Source organism: Mya arenaria, chromosome 5 (assembly GCF_026914265.1).
Source record: "Mya arenaria isolate MELC-2E11 chromosome 5, ASM2691426v1".
Lineage (NCBI taxonomy): Eukaryota > Metazoa > Mollusca > Bivalvia > Myida > Myidae > Mya > Mya arenaria.
Window position 1 is genome coordinate 17,027,804 of NC_069126.1, and position 6,000 is coordinate 17,033,803.

The following is a 6,000-nucleotide window of genomic DNA, read 5'->3' on the forward strand; positions in this document are numbered from 1 at the left end:
AAAAATATAATACAGTTTGATACCATGAGAAACATGAGCAAAACTCCTTGTTTTATATAACAACGGTCCTTCATTCTTCATCAAAGCATGCATTTCATTACCTCATTTTCACGCAAGGAGTTACACGGCATAATGTACTTATTATGCAAAGGGAGATTAATACAGAATCTTGGTTACCGTCTATATTTAGTAACAAAACAATATGCCCTAATGAGTTGTATTTCCTTGTATTTATTCAGTGCAGAACCAAACCGATTTATACTGCACCTAGAGTATAACAAGTAAGTCAATAATTATGAATTAGTTATTCTTTATTAAGAATTGTTGGGATAAGAGTGAGGTTTGTGCGCATAAACTGGTTTAAACCCCCAGTAAATTTACATTTTACTGACCGTTCCAAGGCGGTACATAACAATTCTTGATAAACATACCAATTATTGATATATATATAGTATTTATGCACTGTGCTGTTTGTAGAGTTTTGTGCTGTTCTATGTTTCTTGTTTGTGATTTTGTGTTCTATGTCTTTGGCGTTTGCCCATTGCCACTAAACCGGGTATATGTTAAAACCTTTTGCTACTGAGCATGTTTCTGTAGCTTTTTGCATATATTTTATGCATCTGACATTGGTTTGCTGTTGGTTTCTCGAAGTAAACTGAAATTGCAATCGAAATCTTCCTATGTACCGATCGCTTTAAACGCTTTGGACAAATCAGTATATAATCCAAGTAGTTATAAATTGTATTATATTAAACGCCGATATATTTCAGTGCAATTTATTATTAAGAGTTATGTTAAAATGCTAACATTTATTCCACAGTAACTTAAGCGTGGAAAACGAAACATTGTATTTGCATATAACAGTAGGAAATTCAATTATGTTCAGCCCCTCCGAGATACGGTGGGAGGAACACACGAAATCCCACACTCTGAGCAAGGAAGTAAAATTCCTAATTTCAATATATAAGTGATAAAAGTTGGTAATAAATAACAACGAACACCAATCTAAGAAATACATTTACTGTATTTGAGTAAGCATCTGAACAGCCCCTGAATGCACATCATAATACATAAAACACACTTTGTTCACACATATTAATTTGTTAAATAGGTAAATACATTTCAGAAATATAACACAACTTCTTACTTGTTATGATACAGTTATATCATTTTCATATACATAAACATTTTAGATATGTATACAACATATGTCGTATTATATATCCTATACATATAGGCAATCGCACTTGATCAATATACACACAAGGTCCATAACAAATGCTCAACTTTATTAAATAAGTCAAGTCTTGTCAGTCTGACTGACCAAATAAGCTGAATGACCAATTTGCTGACCAATACTACATTTCTTTTAAATCGTAAACTCTGACTAAGAAAATTACATTTCCCTTTGGTCGGAGATGTTCCAGGCATCAAAATGCCTTTCGTAAAAAAATACAGCAAATACTATCGCCCGGGACTATAAGAAATAACTCCTTTGTTTGCGCATTTAACAAAGACATTATAAATAATCATATACATATAGCATATGGGTTGGGGTTTAAGTTATAGCATCAATAGTTTAAGCTCCTACCGTGCGATATTGTATCGTCAATGTCGTATGTATTCAAGATTTAAGACTAAGGCCCCCGTAATGACACATTGCTCTCATTTGAAGCTGTTCATTCTTCATTTTTGTCGGAAACCAGCATGAATTACCTATACTTTGTGTAAGTTGTGCTAGCAAATTACCATGTTGTTTTACATCTGGCATTGTACAAGCTTCTGTTACATACTTTAAATTAAAGAGAGAAAAACACTCTTATAACTCTTTAACCAGTTAAAACAGAGTTATTCACTTACCCCTCCCCGTTAGTTACAACAAATAACTAAATATACCTTCATGTATCGTACATGTATGTTTGCCATTAAAGAAGAGCACGCTAGGGTTTTGTCTGCACGTCTGCCTTTCTTAAAATTTATATTTAATGGGAAACGCTTTCGGTGAACTACTGTCATACGAGCCACAATTGTCCGGGCCATGCAAGACATAATAATACACTTTCCAGAAACGGTAACGATACACGGGCTTCCCAACTAAATACGTACTTTCTTATTATTATTATTTTATTTAATTTATGGTACACTTCTTTCTAAGAATGAATCATATTTTGAATATTAAGCTTCATATTTCAGTGTTTTGCAGTTGAGCAAAATTAAAAAGGACGATAGTTTTAGAGTTTTTCAGAAATCCGTTTACATCCATTTTGAGCCAAAATATTTTTAATAAGTGGCATTTAGTAACCAAACAATATGTCCAAACGATTTTTTATGTTATTGTAGGTTTTCATATCGGATCAGTAATGCGCTTAGAGTTCAGCTTAGAAAGCATCTCGCATTTCACACAACACAGTTTCATACGTTACATTTTCTGCGAAAAAAAAAGGATTTTAATCACCTATTTACACATATAACTATGTCACGTTTGTAAATGTGCCGAATATGATCCTATTTTACACACAAGTGTGACGAATGTGATCTGTGAAATATATGGTCATGCATATCAACATAGGTTTAGTTATCACGTTTAACGGATAAAAAAACAAATAGTTACGGACCGAGGGGGGGGGGGGGGGGGGGCTTAGCATATATCCTAAAACAATCCGTAAAATTATGTTGTCTATCCAAGCGAATATTTGAGAACCGGTTGAACCAAGTTAACTTAACTCTGTTTTCTCTGACCGTTCCACGGCGGTAAAATCATCATGTTTTTTTTAATGATCTTTCGTTTTTCTTTCTTAACCGACTGCTTATAAAATATCGCATTACGGATTAGTAAGTACGTCCACATTCAAGTTCTCATTTGCTAGAATATGTTTGAGGTTAACATCAAATATGAATCGCCACAACTTTGTGCAATTATTTACACTGCAACATGTCTGATTGTACAAAGGAAAATACGTTAACTTGCTATTTGGCTACTTTTATACAAAACACAATATTACTTAATTTGTTGTCAGAAGTCAACAGCTATTGAAATAAATTAACTGGTGCAACTGAGTCGAAAACTAGAATTCTACTCAAAGGTATTACTTGTTACATGATTATATACGGTAAAGATACTACTCATCAACGCACTGTGTGTAAGGAATACACAGATAATTAACGTGTATCCAAATTATTACATACTTTATAATATAACATGCCAATGTTTATATAATTACTTCATTGCTAACAAATAGTCTACAGTTTTTTTAACTCATGGAATACTCGAATATGCAAAATTATGCAAAAAAAGATACTACTGCGCATATCAATGTTGTTGTTTTGTATTAGAAGGGTGGGGGGTTGAGGGGTGGGCATTTTTATTGACTACAAGTCCACAAGCCACTGTTCAGGCCATGAAGGTATTAAAATACAATTTTATTAAAAAAACATACGCGGGATTCTAAAATATCGACTGTCTGATAAATGTCGATCGTTTTAAGATGTATTAAAAGGGTCGCGCGTTCTATTCAAAACCAACCTTATTAACTTTTGATAAACGCTACATTTTTTCTGGTATACTCAATTTCAAAGCGCTCCTCATATTTCAAATCCCGAGCTAAATGGTTTGATGTTTATCAGTTCAGTAACTTTTAAGTGCTAACATATTTTAATCGTTTTCTTTCGAAAGTTTGTTTGCATCCAAACACCAAGTGTGCGTTTTAGAAATCCAATCAACAAAGACGTCATGTATTTTGATTATCAATTGTAAGTGTTAAAAAGTCTTAAGTTAACATCCTGGCTACAGAAAAGCGATTATTCTGGTTGACAGGATGCAATACGTTGTCAGAATACTGACGATAATTTAAATTATTCCTTTTCTAACAAAACAGCTTTATATTTTTTTAGTTGAATTTTACTTTTCATGCGTACACAACGTGCTAGTTATGACACAGTCTTCCTTTGAATGGGTTTATATCAATTAGAGGCATCTACATTTTCCTCCCTAGGATTGACAAATTTCAAGACAAAACTGACATATGATATCAACCTTTATTAGTTCTTTTGTTATAATTCGGTTTCCAATCACCTTGACGAAATAGAAAAAACGTTTGCCGCCTTAAGACACATACTGAGAATATGTATATGCGTTGTATCAACTTTGCCGATTCATTCTTCTTTATAGTAGATTAAACCTTAGCCCGTTTTTATAACGTCAACTTAAACAAAGATATAATAATATGGAATCTATGTATTTAATAATAATTAGTTACCAAACAATATGCCATAACGAGTAGTGTTTGCTTGTAAGCAGTCATTAAAGTACACACTTACTTAATGCCGCTATTATAAAGCTTAGAAAATTGTAGGCAATATCATTTATTTAGCATGGCTTTGTCATTGGGTTCTCTAAGTAAAATATGTTTACCAGAACTGGTAATCGAATATATTGTAAACGCGATGATTCTGGAGCTCGGGCGATGAGGGCAAGAACTCAGGTAATGAACACTGGACCTCGGGCGATGTACGCTGGAACTCGGGTGATGAACGCTTGAACTCGGGCAATGAACGCTGGAACTCGAGTGATAAACGATTGAACTCGAGTGATGATTGCCGGAACTCGGTTGATGAACGCTGGACCCCGTGTATTGATAGCTGAAGCTCTGGTGATGAACGCTGGAACTCGGTTGATGAACGCTAGAACTCGAATGATGAACGGTGGAACTCGGGTAATGGACGCAGTTACTCGGGTGATGAACGCTGGAATTCGGGTAATGGACGCTGGAACTCGAGCATTGAAAGCTTGAACGCTGGAAATACACGCTGAAAATCTGTTGATGAAGGCTGAAACGTGGGCGATGAACGCCGGAGCTCAGCGGATAAAGGCTGGAGCTAAGATGATGAACGTTTCAACTCTGGTGATGAACGCTTAAACTCGGGTGATGAACGCCGGAACTCGGGTGATGAACAGTGATACTCTGGTGATGAACGCTGGAACTAGGGTGATGCACGCTGGAACTCGGGTGATGAACGTTCAATCTCGGGTGATGAACGCTGATACTCGAGCGATGGACGCTGGAACTCGGGTGATAAACGCTGGAACTCGGGGGCGATGAACGCTGATACTCGAGTGATGCACGCTGAAACTCGAGTGACAAACGTTTGAACTCGGGTGATGCAAGCTGAAACTTGGGCGATGAACGCTGGAACACGGGTGATGAATGCTGGAACTCGGGTGACAAACGTTTGAACTCGGGTGATGCACGCTAAAACTTGGGCGATGAACGCTGAAACTCGGGTGATGAACGCTGATACACTGGTGATGGACGCCGTTATTTGGGCAATGAACGCTGATACACTGGTGATGGACGCCGTTATTTGGGCAATGAACGCTGATACTCGGATGATAAACGCTGAAACTCGGCCGATGGCCGCAGGAACTCGGATGGTAAACGCTGGATTTTGGGTGATGAACGCTGGATTTTGGGTGATGAACGCTGATACTCGGGTGATGAACGCTGATACTCGGGTGATGAACGCTGGAACTCGGATGGTAAACGCTGGATTTTGGGTGATGAACGCTGATACTCGGGCAATGAACGCTGATACTCGGGTGATGAACGCTGATACTCGGGCAATGAACGCTGATACTCGGGCAATGAACGCTGATACTCGGGTGATTAACGCTGATACTCGGGTGATGAACGTTGGAACTCGGGTGACGAACGTTGAAACTTGTGTGATGAACGCTGATACTCGGGTGATGAACGCTGATACTCGGGTGATGAACGTTGAAACTCGGGTGATGAACGTTGAAACTTGGGTGATGAACGCTGATACTCGGGTGATGAACGCTGATACTCGGGTGATGAACGCTGATACTCGGGTGATGAACGCTGATACTGGGGTGATGAACGTTGATACTCGGGTGATGAACGCTGATACTCGGGCAATGAACGCTGATACGCGGGTGATGAACGCTGATACTCGGGTGATGAACGCTGATATGCGGGTAAT